General features: G+C 44.4%; 1 protein-coding gene across 1 annotated transcript in view; it reads right to left on the reverse strand.

The window, feature by feature from the left end:
* LINGO2 (leucine rich repeat and Ig domain containing 2) overlaps positions 1-19,157 on the reverse strand; it is a 456,232-nt gene that overhangs the window by 323,153 nt on the left and 113,922 nt on the right. The window contains exon 2 of the mRNA XM_045020198.1: positions 9,083-9,166. The gene's annotated coding sequence lies outside the window, so the exon portion shown is untranslated. The remainder of the gene's footprint in view (positions 1-9,082; positions 9,167-19,157) is intronic.

The following is a 19,157-nucleotide window of genomic DNA, read 5'->3' on the forward strand; positions in this document are numbered from 1 at the left end:
AGCAGCAGCAGCAGCAGCGGGGCCATAGACAGCGGGGCGCTTCCGTGTAGGGCCCGTGTCCCGCTCTCCACTCCCTCTGGGGCTACCCTGCCCCAGCTCCTCAGCCCCCTGCCGGGGTGGGCCCCCAGCTCTGACCCACTGGGTCCCGAATGGTCCTGGAGGCAGGATCCATGGCTGGAAGGACCCTGGGCTGAGGGTTTACCCAGACCCTGCCAGTGCCGGACTAGCTGGAGGTGAGGGGGTAGCAGGCGGAGTAGGGGGGAGCCCAGTGCTGGGGTGGCAGGGGGTGTGGGTAGGGGGAGGGAAGAGAGAGCCCAGGGCTGGAGCGGCAGGGAGTGCGGGTGGGGGAGGGCAATAGTGTGTGTGGGGGGGTGAGAGCCCAGGGCTGGGGTTGGGGCAGCCAAAAATCTTTTTGCTTGGGGCGGCAAAAAACCAAGAGCCGGCCCTGAGCTGATTACTTCTCCACATATATTGATTTGGCTATGCTTTATAGCCTTCATCAGCACAGGTCAGCCAGAAACCAAAGTCAACACTTGAAAGACATGGAATTCCTGAAGTTCTCATATCAGATAATGGGCCTCAATTTACCTCTGAAACATTCTCAGCATTTGCACAAGACTTTGATTCTGAACATCGGTACTGGTAGTCCACATTACCCCGCCCTCCCAGAGCGACAGGGAGGTAGAGAGCAGTGCAGACATTAAAAAGCCTTCTGCAAAAATCAGTCGACCCATGAAATACACTAATGGCATAATGGTCAACACACTTGCACCTGGACTTTCTCCAGCAGAGCTTGTGATGGCAAGATGACTCAGGACACCTCTACCTGTGATATTGACACAGTTTACATCTAAGTGGTCCAACCTGAAGGAATTTAGAAAACAGGATGCTGAAATAAAAATTCAGCAGCAACAAAACTTCAATGTTCAGCACAGAACATAAGTACTACCTAAACTGAGGCGAGAGAACAAAGTTTGCCTCAACATCTCCCAGACATTTGGAACTGTTCTGAACTTAGTGGAAACTACCAGATCCTACCTAGTGGAAACTCTAGGAGGACTTCTCCAGAGGAATAGGGGTCATGTTCAGTATTTCCCCACATAACAAAGGGGATCTGCAATGCAGGTACTCTGTTAGAAAGTGAGCCCCCTCCCACAGGCAGCTCCACATGGAAACTCAACAGAAGTGAGAACATGGTCTGGAAGACAAGTCAGACCACCTCAAAGACTTGATCTTTAGACGACTGCTCAGGTCTATTCAAATGGAGTTGATAAAGAGATATATTAGCATAAATAGGTTTAAAAATTGGAAGTTTATTTGTAATTGTTGTATATATACACAGTGATTTATATTTAAAGTTTTAATCCTTTGGGGGGGGGGAATAAAGAAGGGGAGATGTGGAGTCGTTATGGTTCCTGGTCTTCCACAGTCACCAAACAGGATCAGAATGTATTGCATGGGGGAGCTTAATAAATAACACAAATTTCAAGTTGGGGAGTTCTCAAGTTACTTCTTTTGGGATGGCTTTGTTTTGTGATCTTTGTTTTGATCACCACGTACTACAATTATCCCAATTTTACAGGGGCGGGAATTGAGGTACAGAGCCATCAAGTGTTTTTCCCAAGGTCACCAAGCAGGTCTATGGCAGAGCCAGGAACAGAACGACCTAGGTCTCCTGAGTCCCAGTTTAGTGTTCTATCCACTAGACCACACTGCCGCCCTGTAAAAAGGGTATATTACTTTACCTCATAGGGGAATTCTCCCACCCTTCTTCACACATAGAACCCTACTTTCCCAGTAGTCCTAGCAACTGGGGTTGCTCACAGAGTAAGAGGCAAAATCTGACTCTGGGCTAAGTACTGTAATAAACTGGTTATTGTCTATGTGTACCACTGCCCTCTACTGGATTGAATGAATACTTCTCAACTGCATGGCATCATTTCCTCCTAACAGAGTTTTCTCCTTTAGGTTGAGTTGTATAGACCAACACTTTTGGAATCCTCACTCCTAGGGAAGCTTTCTGTGGCCATGATATGCAAGTTGTGATGTTCCTGATGTCCAAGCATTTACCACAGTGTTATTCATATTTCTCAACCTTCCAAAGCCCAAATGGGGACCAGCATGTGTGAGTGTGGGAAATGATGGACACAAATATTATTCATACAGGAAATTTGAGAATCTTCCTGTTGGTGTAAATAACCCTTTGGATAATCTCAGGTTCGCAATTGTCTATTTCTGACGTAAGTTGCTTTCAGCAATAAAAGTGAGGGGATGCCAAATGTATGAGAAACGTAGGTAAACTTTGGGATTAAAATGAACAACGTCCCTTGGAAGGCGGGACACAGCGGAGAAGCACAGTGTTGTGTTTGTTCATGGAAAATAGGAAAGTTTTAACAGTCAGCAAGAGAGAGACTTAAGTATTGAATACAAATGCCCCTTTTTTCAAGCAAGCCTGATTTACTATATAGACTTTTGAGTGTGTGTTAAAACCCGCAAACAAACACACCTTTTCCATTTTGCTGTTGAACTCTTAAAATCATAAATTACAGTAGATTTGAGGGAAAAATAGTTATCTGAAGTACTCTAGAGCATTTTTCCATTTTATTTCAAACAGAACATTAGCACAAATATAACACAGGTATTGTGCAAATTGTCTTAGAAATTGCAGGGTTATTAAGCTCAAATGAGCAGGTTTTTGACAAAGTAATCTTTCTATAGAACATTCAAATTGTCTTCCTTCCATACTGAGCCTAGGAGTTTATACCATGGAGCTTGTGCACTTAGGAGACCTTATTCACATATCTAACAATGAAAATAGTGTAGAATATTCAGGAGGAGTATTTCTGGGCCAATCTACAAGTTTGTCTATATTCAGTGTTGTGCCAGTTTAAACTTAATGTGTGATTTAAACCAGTGCTGCAAAAAATATAAACAAAGAAAAAGGCCATGCTGATGTTCTTATTATGGTTTAAACCAGGCTTAAGCTATGCTTATTTTGATTAAACTTAAATAAAATAAGAACAAACTGAAACAAACCACTCAAACTGAAAAAAGAATGTCTACTCGGGGTTTGACCCAGTTGAACGAAACCAGTGCAGATTTGAGGGTAGACAAAGGCTACCACTGCTACTAAAGAACAATAAAGCAGGGACACACTCCTGAATTCAAACTTTCATTTTCCTTTGTGGAACTGACAGGAATACTATGAAGGCCACCTGACCTGTTCAGCCCTTGGATAATAGAAATGTTTCACTCACTCTGAAAACACACCTCCAACAGCACTGATTGGCTCCAGAGAGTTTTCTTCAGCCAGACAAATAAAAACGTTAGAGTTCTGAGAGTAGAGATTGGCAGCAAGTTTAAAACAAACAAAAGGAAGTACTTCTTCACATAGGTGCTGGAACTAGGGCTTAATGTTGTTTCCATTATATACAGGGTTTACAGTTTGGTTCAATGATTCTCTGCCCCCACTATTCAAATTGTTCCAGCACCCCTGCTTCTTCACCCAACGTATTGTTAACCTGTGGAACTCATTGCCAGGGGATGTAGTAAAGGCCAAACTATAATGGGGTTCAAAAGAGAATCGGATAAGTTCATGGAGGATAGGTCCATTAATGGCTATTAGCCAAGATGGTCAGGGATGCAACCACATGCTCTGGTTATCTCTAGCCTCTGACTGCTAGAGGCTGGGAATGGATAACAGGGGATGGATCGCTTGATGATTGCCTGCTCTGTTCATTCCCTCCGTCAAAGGATAGGATACTGGGCTAGATGGACCACTGGTCCAACCCAGTATGGCCATTCTTTATTCTTCAGTGAAAAACGGGAAACCTGCACTCACCCTAAATGAAGAGAGCCCAGTTTTGAGACATTAAATCATGGATGGCGATTGACCAGGAGTAGTCTGATTTGCAAAGTCTAGGACAGGCTGTAGGTGGAATCCAGTCCCGTTTTATAAAATAAAACAAAAGCTATAGGGGACAGGGGCAGAGAGAAATGATTTTGCTTTGCCTATTTGTAAGAGCTCAAGTATGTGTCTTAGTCACAGCCCACAGAAAAGGAGAGTGCACAGTGACACTGCACCATGCAGAAGCACTGGGAGGCATTCTGTACATTTTTTAAATGGAGTCAGCAGTACACAGAAATCCAGCTGCACCCAGACCACCTGTCTTTATTACCAACTCACTAATTAACATTGCAATTGACATTCAAATGTCATATTGTTTCACAGTTTTAAAATGCATAATACTGTGAAAGAAAAATGACTTACCTTGACCTTCTGCTATTCCTGAGATATCATGTGTGTGCAGGATCTTCACTCCTGGACCTCAACTACTTAGATTGAGAGTGACACAACTCCCTTAGCTCTGATGTGTAGCTACTGGCCAACCTGAGCCACGCCTACCAAGTATAAATGCTCCCCATGAATATTGTGGTTAGTTCCTTTGCACGGGAGAGAAGGCAGTTCAAGATCAACATAACCAAAAAAATAAAAAAAAATAAAGAGTAAACTCCAAACTCTAGTAAAGGGGAGATACATGGGACTGAGAATCCTGTAAGATGATCGCTGCTGAGAAACAGAATTACAAAGCAAGTATTTCCCCTTTTCCTAAGATACTATCTGTGCTGCATTTTCACTTCTGGAGGGTAAGAAGCTCAAGGGGTATTCCCCCTCCCCCAAAAAAAACAACCCACCCCAAGAGAAATGCCCCAAATCCCACAGAATCAGCTGTGATGTAGGTTCACACAACTGCACCTGATCTTCTATAAGGCCATTAAGCAAGTGCCGACTGCCAGAATCAACATCTCCTTCTCGAGCACATGAAAGAAAAAGGAGAAAATCTGATACAGCATTTCTGGGAGTCGGGGCTCTGGCTGGAAAAGGAATGGGATGCTTCCATTGTGAAGCCCCCCTACTTGGTCTTACCACAATGGGGGATGGGTCTGGGTGCTGTCTTAGGGTACGTCTACACTATGGGACTATTCCGAATTTGCATAAACCGGTTTTGTAAAACAGATTTTATAAAATCGATTGCGCGCGGCCACACTAAGCACATTAATTCGGTGGTGTGCGTCCGCGGTCCGAGGCTAGCGTCGGCTTCTGGAGCGTTGCACTGTGGGTAGCTATTCCCTAGCTATCCCATAGTTCCCGCAGCCTCCCCCACCGCCCCTTGGAACTTCCGGGTTGAGATCCCAGTGCCTGATGGGGCAAAAATCATTGTCGCGGGTGGTTCTGGGTAAATGTCGTTAGTCACTCCTTCCTCTGGGAAAGCAACGGCAGACAAGCATTTCGCGCCTTTTTCCCCTGGATTGCCCTGGCAGATGCCATAGCATGGCAATCATGGAGCTTGTTTTGCCTTTTGTGACTCTCACCATATGTGTACTAGATGCCGCTCACAGAGGCGATTCAGCAGCGCTACACAGAAGCATGCTTTTGCTTTTGCATGACAGCAGAGATGGTTACCAGCCATATTGCAACATCCAAACCCTTCCATAAATTGGAACTAAGATGATCATGGCTGCCAGTCCTTTTGTACCATTTGCTGCTGTCATAAGTGCCCCTGGCTGCTCTTAGCCAGGGGCGCAAAAGCTAAAATTGGGAATGACTCCCTGAGTCAATCCCTCCTTTTTGGTATCTAAAAATAGAATCAGTCCTGCCTAGAATATAGGCAAGTGTACTAGATAACCACTGTATCAGAGAACCAGAGAGCACAGTTGCTCTGTGTCAGATCCTGCATAGATTATGAGCTGTATGCTATTCACAGGGGTGCTCCTGTAACAACCCCACCTGTTCATTCCATTCTTCCCCAGCCTTCCTGGGCTACCATACCATTGTCCCCCCACTTGTGTGATGAAGTAATAAAGAATGCAGGAATAAGACATGGTGACTTGTTAGTGAGAAATGAGTGGAAGGCAGCCTCCAGCTGCTATGATAGTCCAGACAGGACATTAAGCAGTGTGTAGGAGAGAAGCCCAGCATTCCTCTGCTAGTCCAGGGGCAACTGAATCTTTTCTTTACACATGAAGGGTAGGGGCTGATGGAGCTCAGCCCCCTGTTGCTATGATGACGATGGTTACCAGCCATATTGCACCATCCACCACCAGAAAAAATTAGGGCCAGGCGCCCTTGATCGACCTGACGGATGCTAGTCAGCATGGTTACTGCCCCATGTGCCAATAGGCTGATGACGAGGACGGTTACCAGTCCTTTTGTACCATCAGCCACCCATGGCAGGGGGGGAGTGATGATGTTGGTGTTGACGGCTGCAGCATCGTGTCTATCTGCAGCATTCAGTAAAGATAGGGTGACATGTAAAAGAGTCAGAGGATTGTTTTCCCTTTCGCTTCTGGGGGTGTGTGTGGGGGGTGAGTAGATTGCCAAGCTATGCCCTGACCCACCGCGGACACTGTGTTTGACCCTAGAAGCATTTGGAGCTCAGCCAAGAATGCAAATACTTTTCGGAGGCTGCAGGAACTGTGGGATAGCTTCAGTCCTCCAGTCCATGAGCGTCCATTTGATTCTTTGGCTTTCCGTTACGCTTGTCACGCTGCAGTGCGCTGAGTCCCTGCTATGGCGTCTGTCTGGAGATTTTTAAAAAAGGATTCTGAATTTCATCTTCTGTAACGGAGCGCTGATAGAACGGATTTGCCTGCCCTTACAGCGATCACATCCGCATGGTCCGTGCTGGAGCTCTTTTTTTATTTTGATTTCGGACTGCATCGCCACCCGTGCTGATCGGAGCTCCACGCTGGGCAAACAGGAAATATTCAAAAGTTCGCGGGGCTTTTCCTGTCTACCTGACCACTGCATCCGAGTTCAGATTGCGGTCCAGAGCGGTCACTGGTGCACTGTGGGATAGCTCCCGGAGGCCAATGCCATCGATCAGCGTCCACACTAACCCTAATCCGATATGTTAATACCAATACTAGCGTTACTCCTCTCGTTAGGGAGGAGTACAGAAACCGGTTTAAAGAGCCATTAAAATCGATATAAGGTGCCTCCTAGTGTGGACGGTTGTGGCGTTAAATCGGTTTTACGCTCCTAAAACCGGTTTAAACGCCTAGTGTAGACCAGGCTTTAGTGCTGATGCTCCACCGTCTCATCTGATTAATTCAAAGCACTACAAGCTGATCTGTACAGCCCAAGAAAGAGTCTCCCTAGGTGACAGAGAGGCACACCTCGTGTTTCTTCAGTCCTGGCAGTGACATTTGAGGTGTGCACATCATCTAGTGGTTTACTCTGAGGCAGATCATGCAATGAAGATAGTATTTGGTCTATGCCATTTTTCTGTCATGCTGATCGGTTTGAAGTCACTGAACTTCCTCCTTGGATGCCATACTGGTAAAGCCAAGAAAATGACGAAGCAGCAAAAAGAAACATGAAACTAGCTAAACACAAGCATCAATGCAGCAAGACCATCAGAACAAGAGCCTAGTGCCGAGTAAAGTATAGAAGATTGGACCAGAAAAAAATTGGTTCCAGAGCACTAAAGTGTCACTGCATGGAAGTGCCTAGAAGAGGCACCTAAATCTCTAAAGCAGAACTTAGTGCCTGAGTGTCTGACCCACACCCCAAAATGCTGCAGACAAACAGTCCAAAATGTAGCCACTTTAACAAGACTTGACTGGAAGGCGGGATGTTAAGAAAAGAGATATCCAACAAAGCATTATTCTAACGGAGCCACAGAAGGGTGGACGGGATGCAGCTGCTGTGGAAGAAGCTCCTTCACCAAACACAGTCAAGTAGAAGCTTACGAGAACGTCCTGAGGACAGCATTTATACTTGGCAAGGGGTAGTACCTGACTACCAAGGGGGGGGTCGCTATTCACGCTGTGTCTCTCACTCTCACTACCTCCTAGGTGAAAATGTTTAAGAATTAAGGGAATTCTGCCCATCACATATTAGGGAATAAGAAGCCTGCACAAATATCATCTTTAGAGAAGTATCAGAGGGGTAGCCGTGTTAGTCTGGATCTGTAAAAGCAACAAAGAATCCTGTGGCACCTTATAGACTAACAGACGTTTTGCAGCATGAGCTTTCGTGGGTGAATACCCACTTGCATCTGAAGAAGTGGGTATTCACCCACGAAAGCTCATGCTGCAAAACGTCTGTTAGTCTATAAGGTGCCACAGGATTCTTTGTTATCTTTAGAGAAGTGAAATTTATGAACCCATAAAACCTTCAGGGAAGACAAGGAGTTGTGTATCTTATCATTTGCATAGGCCTTTTATTCCTTTACTTTTCTCTGTGCATATGTTTGTTCCAACATCGCCCTCTAAAAAGACTGTGAAGCTAGCACTCATCCCAAGACTCATTTTTTTTTTTAGCAGGACTCCTCGCAGTATATGACAGAGTCCCTCTTTTTACAAATAAAAAAGCCACATGGGTTGAGAGGTGAATCTGGTACTGATAGCAGGTGAATCTGGTACTGATAGAGGCTTACGGGCACTGTACTGCATATCTGCATGCTGATACCTTTGACGTTCTTGTGAATCCCTTTTAGGCCTAAAGAAACACCACCTGAGCCTCTCATGCTGTTCCAATGCTGTGATACCAGCTGTTTTGTCTCTCCAGGTTATAAAGAAATGGATTTAAATTCAGTAGCTGCTACGGCCTGTCCAGATACTTCTTTAACCTTTAGAACTGCCTTATAACTTCCCAATATTGTGCATTTCTAGCCTTGGTTTGCTGTGTGGGTTCTTGGGTGCACAGTATCATAACCACTAGGTGGCAGAGTCTCCAAAGGGACCAGGGCTACTGTTCATAAACACACCTAAGCACTAGTCCCCCAGAAAAAGACAGCATTGTTTATATACAGAACAGTCCTCCCTTCCCTAAATGGACCAGGGTGTATGAGTTCTGGTGTCAATTATAAAATTGAGTTTCTAGGAGCTAAGCCTGCAGCAGAGACAGAATATTTCTGTTCTGTTAAAAGAACGGCCAGCTTTCATCAAGGATAAAATAGAGAGCCAACAATACAAGCGGCAAAATCTTTGCAACATCTGAGAGGTTACTGTAAACGTAAACAAGATCAATGATGGAAAAAATCACCATCAACAACATAAATTAATAGAGACTTACCAGACTGAAACTGTGCATCATTCATGCTTCTGGCGGAGCTCTTCCTCTGCTTCAGTGTTTCAGAATGTATATCTTCATATCAACCTGAATTAAAAAAAAAAAAAAAGACGACATTAAAGTCTTTAGAGGAAGTAACTTAGGTAACTAGGTCAGAAATCTTCCAGTGAATTAAAGTTCATGTTGTTTCTTTCATTATTTTTAAATTTGTGAGGTTGAGTACATAGCACATTTTAGGAAGTGCCCTTAAGCACTCGTCAAACAGCCCAGTATAATCTGTTAAAGTTACATAAAGGGTCTCTCTAATGCTCCTCTATGTACCTATTTTATTAAATAATAGGGGAAGCTTTAGAACTCTTGTATTCTTAGACAGTAGGTGGTAGGACCTGACATTTATGTACTGATGCAGATTATGAGAATAGATGCAGTCCTGGATGCTTCAATTATTTTCCAAAGCCCATATGCTATTACTGTGGACTTCTATATTCTGAGGAAGGACTTCAAATACAGCTAACTCTGGTGCATTAGCCAACAACCACACTTTTCTTTTTGAGCAACTAAATAAAGAGCATCAGAGATCTGAAGATACAAGAGGCAGAGATTGCTCACTAAGAATGCTCTGTCTTTAGGGTGTATCAAATTTTGTAGTTTTCTCTACTCTAATTGGAAGTAGCAGCACACTAAGGGCTAAATTGAGGATGTGGATGTTCTTTGGACTTTCTGAGTTGGAGGTGCTGGAACAGTGAGGGAGGGAGGGAAGATATCTAGTGGTTAGGGCAGTAGCCTATGACTATGGAGACCTGATTTCTATTCCCTTCTCTGCAACAGATTCTCTATGTGACCTTGGGCAAGTCACTGTTTCTCTCTGTGCTTCAGTTCCTCATCTCTAGAGGGAGGGTAATAACACTTTCTTATTTCACAGGGATGTTGGGAGGATATATACATTAGAGTGTGACGTGTTCATATACCACAATCAATCCAATCTGGAACATAAAACCACAAGAGGGTATCCTTTCAGCCTAAGTAAAGGGTGGCTGGTTTTCAAAGCCCAAATACTTAAAAAAATGGTTTCCTCCTTTCAATGGGTTTGAGCCTGCTGTTGTATTTCCTGGCTCTTTTCTTCTATGCACTCAAAGGTTTGAGAGTTTTAGCTCCTGGATACTTTTTTTCCAGCATAATACTGCATATTGATCAACTGGACATGAATTTTAATGTCACAACAGTAGTGCAAGCTGGACTGAGGGAACCATTGTGTAACCTGAAGATAAGTAGAACCACATACTTCAGTGGGTATTTGAGCACATTTGGGAGCTTTGGCATGTAGAGCGGGTTGATTAGGGTGGGTTAGGAAAATAGAATGGGTTAGTGTTCTACATAGGAATACCAATGGCACTTGCAATGTCCTAGCACTGTAACCTGTGTTACATCTCGTATATTCATTTCCCTTCATTGTACTGTCACAAACTGAGCTGAGAGCAAAATTGCAAGAACTCTGCTGCATTGATCATACCACCCTTACTTATTTGAATGGGATTATTTGTGGAATAGATTGTTCCAGAAGATGAATAGAAGTGGCACTGGTGCTATATTAATCTTGCATCTCTAGGAGTCAGATTCTCCCTCCTTCCCTCATGGAAACTGGTACCTTACTCCTCATGTAATATCACTGAATTCAAATCCACTATTCACCCTGCGTAAATAATCTGGTCCAAAGCCATTTTGAGTGGCTGCCTCCTCCCTAAGGCTTATATTGTGATGCCATCACTCACAGAGTAGTAGCATACGCCTTCTGTAGTCCCATCCTATTGACTTCAGTGGGGCTGTGTGTTCAGTAGGGTGATATGTGCTGTGATTAAACTGGCTGAAATTTTAATGATGAAACATTTTCCCCCCCTCACCAAAAATAGCAAATTTGACTGAGCAAAACATGTCACAAATTTATGTCAATTTCAGCAATCTGTTTCGTTTGAAAAAAAATCAAAGCATTCTTATTTTGGGGGGCTACATTCACAAGGGGATTCTCTCTGGCCCATTGACCATTTAAGTATTTCTACAAAACGGAACAGTGTCAACAGGAGAGACTGAGAGAAGCCTGCCCCAGAACAGCCTATAGCCTGGTAGTTAGCATGCTTATCCAAGAGGGGGACACCCCTGTTCCAGTCCCTGCTCCAATGACAGTATCATTATTTATACAAAATGGAGCAGCTTCAACAGTACATCTTGAGAAAGACCCACCCCAGAATACCCAATATGCTGGTGCTTAGGCAGTCATCTAGGAGTGGGAGATTTGGGTTCAAGCCCCTTCTCCAGAGCAAGGATTCAAACGGGCACTACCACCACCTCTCTTTGGCTAATCTAATCCTTCGTTTTCTTTGCTTTTATTCAACCTCTCACAATGTTCTGTTCAATCTGAAATGAATTTTTTCTGTCTTTTTCTATTGACTTCAGCGGCCTTTATTTATTTATTTGTTGGAACTGTCAGCAAACCAAAATAATCAGTTATTTGGACAATAAGGCCCTTACTGCACTTGTTATTGGTTCTCTTGATTTTTCGGTGGTTTTATTCTATTCCACGCTTTTAAAAATAGTTTCCCCTCATCCCCACCCCAGTAGATTTAAATGTTCCCATTGGTAAAGTGCGCTCCAGGTCAGTCACTAGACAGAGGGGCAGATTTTCTCATGCACAAGAGCTGTGCTTGGTGCGGGTGGAGGGGAGGAGAGGAGAGGAATGTGTGTTTGATAGCCATATTATTGGGACCAGAAACTACTAACAGCTCCTGCTGCACAACTTATATTGTATCGGGTAGCCATGTTAGTCTGGATCTGTAAAAGCAGCAAAGAATCCTGTGGCACCTTATAGACTAACGTCTGTTAGTCTATAAGGTGCCACAGGATTCTTTGCAACTTATATTGTGCCACTGACTAAGGGTCCTTAATGGACCGTAAGTCAGTGGGCAATAGGTGTAGTGGAACAGAGCTCTGCTCCAACTTCTCCCTGGCTCAGTACCCGCACCCTGTGTGGGAGAGTGCAAATGATGGATGCTCAGCAGTGTCTCAGATGCACCAACAGGAAGTTTCCCTATATAGGAGGAGTTTTCTACTGGCCACCTGTCACTCCATGACAGACCTTTTATGCCATTTGATTGCTGTGAAGGAGCTGTAACTGGTTTTGAGACTCTAGTCCAGGGCCAGGCAAACTTTTTGGTCTGAGGGCCGCATCGGGTTTCGGAAATTGTATGGCGGGCCGGTTAGGGGAGGGGGTCGTGGCCTGGCCTCCACCCACTATCCGCCCCCCCCAACAGGACTCCTGCCCCATCCAACCCCCCCGTTCCCTGACATCCCTCCCCGGGACCCCTGCCCCATCCACACACACACCCCCCTGCTCTCTGCCCTCTGACCACCCTTGGACCCCCTGCCTGACTGCTCCCCCCGCCACCCCATCCAACCCCTCCTCTCATTCCTGACTGCCCCTCCAGGGACCCCTGCCCCATCCAACCACCCCTACTCCCTCTCCCCTGACTGCCCCTGGAACCTCTGCCCCTGACTGCCCCCCGCTGCCCCATCCAACCCCCCTCCTTCATGACTGCCCCTGGGAACCCCTGCCCCCATTCAACCCCCCTGTTCCCCACCCTCTGACTGCCCCTATCCACACCCCCGTCCCCTGACCATCACCCCAAACTCCCCTGCCCCCTATCCAACTCCCCCGCTCCCTGCCCCCTTTCCGCGCTGCCTGGAGCACCAGTGGCTGGTGGCGCTCCAGCCACGCCACCCAGCTAGAGCCAGCTCACTGTCGCAACCGCGCAGCACAGAGCCCCGGGTCAGGCCGGGCTCTGCAGCTGCGCTGCCCCAGAAGCTCGCAGCCCCACTGCCCAGAGCATTGCACCAGCGGCGGAGTGAGCTGAAGTGGGGGGAGAGGGGGAATAGCAAGGGAGGGGCCGGGGGCGAGCCTCCCAGGCCAGGAGCTCAGGGGCTGGGCAGGACGGTCCGGCAGGCAGGATGTGGCCTGTAGTTTGCCCACCTCTGCTCTAGTCCATGGTTTGGACCTGATTTGAGATATTTTCCCTAATTAATTTTAATATCCCTTTAAAAAACAATTTCTGAGCTCTAATGTTTTGGAAATAGCCTGTGCAGAATACATTGATTATAAATTACATAATCAGCCATGTATGTTCACTTGCTTTAAATTCATTCTCAACAATGTAAGTGTGTATTTTTGCCTTACCGCTATCGCAATTTCAGTGCACACTTGTACTCAAAGAGAGGACAATCCTGGTCTTGCAATTCTATTTTGTAAATGCTTTGGACAACTTTCCATGTCTAGACACTGCTGCTTCTATTTCTGGGTACAACAAATGATTCAGTTGAAATTTTGCCCCAGTCCAAAACAAAAGATATGAAGAAAAGTTATTTCTGAGCAGCTATTTTTGCATCTACCAAACCCAATTTGGTCCTTAGCATAATGATTGATATTTATTAGGCCAATGAACAGTCTGATGTTTTTACATGAGAATCTATTTTTAATAAAATCTACTTGGCTGGGATGTATCAAGTCTGGCAGAATAATTTCCAGTCTGTTTCATGAATGCCTTTGCAAATATTTTACTATCAGTATTAATCAAGGAGACTGGATGAACATATCCACATAATTCAACAGACTTTGCCTTATTTTAATGTTTTAGGAGGCTAGAGAAGATCAGTGTTTAAAGTAATATATTTCCATTAAATACAACATTTTACTCACAAAACCCATGAGGGACTCTCACAACTTATACTGCACAGATTGTGGGCCCCGAAGGACCTTGGAATATTTTACAGAATTCTGGAGAAAGTCTCTGAAGACCATGGGCCAAATTAAGTCATGAAAAATTGAAGTGAATGGAAACGGTACATTGTGAGTTGGACTGCACACCTAGATGAGGGAGTAAGTGCCCTAACCTCACACCCACCTCCAAAATAAAACAACCTACACATACATCCCTAGACATGATCTACAGAACTTTGGTCTGAACACACATGAATAAGTAAGGGCTACGTGCCTGCTTACTCCTGCTCTGGAGCAGGTGGCAAAAACAGATAGAACTTTGGATCCACTCCCATTACTTACTAGTCAGGGGAGGGTTGAAGGTTGGGGTAATTTAGTGCTGGTCTATGCCAGCAATACATTAGCAAATTACTACACCATCACCTCTCTCTCTACCCCTCCCTGGAGCAGAAGGTGACAAATCCTAGCCCTGTACTGATCTAATTTACACATCCTTCAATCCTCTTCACCATTCAATTTATATTAACAAACACCTTTACATTCACACCCACTTGCCAATGTGCAACTTGCACATCCCTTCACACATCACCTCTGAATCTGGCCCACTGAGTTTAAGGGAAGGTAATTTGGTGCAACTCATCTACTGAAAAGCTGGAAGGAAAGGAAATACAGTACCAGGAAAAGCAACTAACAGGTTTATGTTAAAGTGAAAGATGGTCTACTTTAATTTACACCTGCTTAACACCTTGTTATTTCCTTAGGGCTTGGCTACACTTGCAAGTTAGAGCGCATTAAAACAGCCCCAGGTGCCCTAACTCACGACCCGTCCACACTGGCAAGGCACTTAGAGAGCCTGAACTCTGCAGCTGGAGCGCTCCTGGTAATCCACCTCCACGAGAAGCATAACGCTTGGTGTGCCTCAGCTGAAATGCCCAGGCGTCAGTGTGAATGAGGTGTTGCATTACTGCACTCTGATCGGGCTCTGGAAATGTCCCATAATCCCCTTAAGTCAAGTGGCCACTTTTGACATTGTTTTGGAATCGCTGCAGGAATGCAGATATGCTCTTTCAAAGCTCCATTTCTGACAGCTGGCATGCTTATCTGCTCCAGTACAAAGCAAGCCATTACTGTGGAATACTGTGAGAGAGAGAGAGAGGCGGGGGAGGGTGTCTGCTGCTGTCTGAACTTACAAGACAGCATGCTGACATGCTCTCAGCCCCACAAAATCCCACTCTCTCTCCCCCCACATACACACAACACATCCCCGTCGCACTCCACTCCACTCCTCCTGTTTGAAAAGCATGTTGCAGCCACTTGCATGCTGGGATAGCTACCACAATGCACTGCTCTCTGTGGCCATTGCAAGAGCTGCTAATGTGGCCACTCCAGTGCGCTTGCATCTGAAGGTGTGGACATACTGCAGCGCTTTCCCTGCTATGGTCTCTGAGGGCTGGTTTAACTCACAGCACTCTACATCTGCAAGTGTAGCCATGCCCTTAGACTCAACTCTGACTTTTGTGCCACATGTTTCACTGTTATTTAAATGAGTTAAGATTTTCTCTTTCTAAACTCAGAATTTGGTCAGAATATTTCAAAGTTCTTCCATGGAAAATTGGCAAAAATTTTCCCATACATTTTTGTGGGGAAAAAAAAAATCACTCAATTTTTCAACCACTTCACTTGGCATGTTTTAGAATCTTCCAACGTAAGTTCGTCTAATAAAACAACATTTATGACTGGACCTCACACTCCCAATATTGAGCAGATTGTCTTGCAAACATTTTAAAGACCAGCAATGGCAAATGCAGGCTAACATGCTACTAAACCATCAATGATTCTGTCGTGGCAGACTATGGAAGACTCTCTAGTGATCACCTCTTGACTGGGTCTGTCCCTGACACAAAATCTTTAGTTTGCATCCACAGGGAAAGCTATTTTATCTCCATTTGGAAGTGCCGCACTCACGTATAACTGCCTTCCTCCCCATACTTTGACCCAGGAGTCCCAGTTAAACAAGTGGCTTGAACCTTCCTGATGCCCAGTTCAGAGACTGCAAAAAAGGAGGAGGGAGGGAGGAGGCAGGCTTGCTCCAGCCAGCCACCAATAAAACAAGCCATCAGCAGATCAGCCCATACATGGTGAGTATCTCCTCCTGGCCTAGTCACTAGAAGGATCCTTTATTGTTATGTGCTTGAAAGCCTTTTCCTCAGGAAGAACTTCCTTCTTCTTACTCTCATCTCAGTACTTGACACAAGCCAGTTTATCAGAGCTGTAACTGAGCCCAGTTGGTGCAACTCCTAATTCTTCCTGAGCCTACTGTAGCCCTTTCCCTGCCCTCAGGATGCAAGGAGTTTATACGCTCCAATTCAACGCCTCAAGGGACTGACATGATTTTTCTTCTATCCACTTGTGTGATCCAACCCCAGAATGACATATGAGGAAGGGGCATCTTTAACTGCTGTCACCCTAACGGCATTTTTAATATCCATTTTGAAAAGGAATACTTATTATTTTTGTTCTTGATGCACTTGTGTTTGGTCACTTACTCCATGAGGAGGTGATAGCTTTCCAGAACAAGGAACCAAACCGGGGATTTATTACTGGAATGCTCATGGCATCACACTAAAGTGTTAAGAAGTGTCCTTCTGTGGAAAATAACGACAGGATTATTTCCCCTCTTAGCAAAGCTGTCTGATAGGCATTGGTGTTCAATGAAAGCACAGCCGTAACCAAATTGCTTTTATCTAAGGCATGGACACAATTTTAATTTAGGACTCTGGAACACAGAAGGGGGGAGGGTTCTTTGTGGGGGAGGGGGAGAGAAGGTTAAGAGGAATCACATACATCTTTCCAAAGAAAATACTTTGGCAATTTGCTTCTTAATGTCAATTTTTGGCCTGATGGGTGACTTATTTTACTTAGTTTAAATGAGTTTTCCTTGGCTCCCTTTTTTTGCTGTGTTATTTAATTATTCATGGATGAGTATACAACTCAGCACCTTTGTCTGCCTCCTCTCTCCCTTATTTTAGGGTGACCAGATGTCCCGATTTTATAGGGACAGTCCCGTTTTTTGGGTCTTTTTCTTATATAGGTTCCTATTACCCCCCACTCCCTGTCCCGATGTTTCACATGTGCTGTCTGGTCACCCTACCTTATTTACATTTTATGGTATTTTAGGTACATTTCAATGGCTAAAATGGATTCCCAGACTAAAATACGCGACCTAATTCTAATTCTGCCATCCTTAATTAAACTTTCTTTTCAAGAAGTCCCATCAATTCTGAAGAGCTATTTTTTGACTTGGTCAACATGCCCTGGTAAAGGAATAGGAATAAGAGGAGTAAGAATCCCCCCTTTGTGTAGCATATCCAGACCTTGGGTCCTGGCACTCAGGGGTGCGTGTCCACGTACCACCACTACTCCCAAAGGTATGGAGACAGGGAAATGTCATCCCACAGGTCAGCAGCATGTTACTTCCCCTCTCCCTCATGCAAGGGAGACAAGGAGGGAACTGCGAGTCAAGAACCACAATTCCTTCCCCCTGGTGTGTTCCTGGGGCAACACAGCAATGCATTTCCCCTTTCTCTGCTCTTTGTAGAAGAGCCATGATATGGTCCAGAGAGAACCCAGAAGAGAAAATGAGGATAACCAAAGCCAAACAGCTTATAGTCTGGTAAAAGGGGGCGAGCCAGTGTTATTGCTTCCAATTACTTAAATAAAACATCCTGTAAAGGTCAGTCTTGCTAGTAGTTCTGTAATTCTTCCATAGGAGTCATTCCAAAAGAAGTATGCAGCAGTAAGGCTTGAATTTAAATAAAACCGTGTCTCTTGTTTTCATATGAAGGAGAATGGGGGTGCCAATGTGGCATAGTAGGACTTAATTTTTTCTCCCTAAAATGGAAAGATGCAAACACAGATCTACACTAGCCAGTTATGTTTCAGGCTTCCATTTTAGTAATGCAAAGGGCATTTCTGCAAACAAGTCTCTGGTTTGGAACCAAGACATCTATACACAACATTTTTCCCATTTCGCTCCAGTGAATTTAGGGCTCAGAAGCCATGTCACACATTTTACCAGAAGAGCCAGAATCTGATACCTTTACTCATTCACTACATTACTTCAGCAGTAGTCCCATTTATTTCATTATTCCAAATTCCCAGAGGAAGGCACTAATTCAGTGTGATCAAGGGTGTCGGAATCTGGTTTTAAATGCATGCAGTGCAGAGACCTAGATTGTGCCTGCAGGAAAAGCAGCTATCACAAGTAGATTAACAATGAAGATAATAAGTAACCAGTTAACAAATTCTGCATACATCTGCTGCCTTTCCCCTGGGAATCTTCCCATTTACCATTTAGCTGAAAATAAATAAATCTTATCTGGTTTGTCAAAATACGTGCATGCAATAGAGCAGGCTGCTACCCAGCACAAAAAATCATTCTGATTACATTAAATATAAATGTTCCTGTCTCAAGCAGGAAGCTAAGCAAATGTTTGCTCTAGCTACAGCTGGTTAGTGAAAGACCCATTTATGACTCAAGTGATGATCAAGCTGGAATTGGGGGAGGGGGAAAATATTTTCCATGAATGATCAAGTTTAGTTAGCTAGTGAATTTCTAGCAAAAGGACATAAGGATTGAAGGTGCTGAGCATCCAAAACTCCAATCTACTTCAAGAGGGACTGAAGTCTCAGTACCTGGCAGGATGAAATCCATTGTTTACAAGCTCTAGTCAGAGTGGCAGGATTTCTCACAGGTATGCAGCTAGGTTTTTCAGCAGCAGAAATGTTATCACTTTAGAATTCAGAAATGCAGCAACCTTTTACTAGTTTTACTTTCTAACTTGAAAAAGTCCAGCACTATATCATATGGCAAAGTTGCTGTTAAAATATGCAATTTTGGAGCAAGCAGTTCACAGAAATGACTACTTCAGGTATCAGGGTTTTGGTACATTCACGTGGGAAAATAAAGAAGAAACCTCTGAAAAGCAGACCTTTTAGGAATAGCTTCTGAGAGTGACGTGCTACCAGACCTTTAGACATCTGGATTTATTTAATATATACAAGTTTTCATTGGAATTAAGATTGTTTCTCTTTAAAACCATTATCACCCCAACAGACTACACCCCGCACCACAAAGATGCTCCCAGAAATTCACATCTGCAGAGCAATGGACTGTCTGTTGATAAAGTGCTTTTTTGTGTACTACAGGCATTTTGGAAATAGCTTTTGGATCAAACTAAATGAGTTCCTGTATAAATAAAGAACCTGAGAAATTGCAGCAGGCACTCAGCAAGATATTGGTGTGACAGCTAGACA

The sequence above is a fragment of the Mauremys mutica genome, chromosome 6 (genome assembly GCF_020497125.1).
Source record: "Mauremys mutica isolate MM-2020 ecotype Southern chromosome 6, ASM2049712v1, whole genome shotgun sequence".
NCBI lineage: Eukaryota > Metazoa > Chordata > Testudines > Geoemydidae > Mauremys > Mauremys mutica.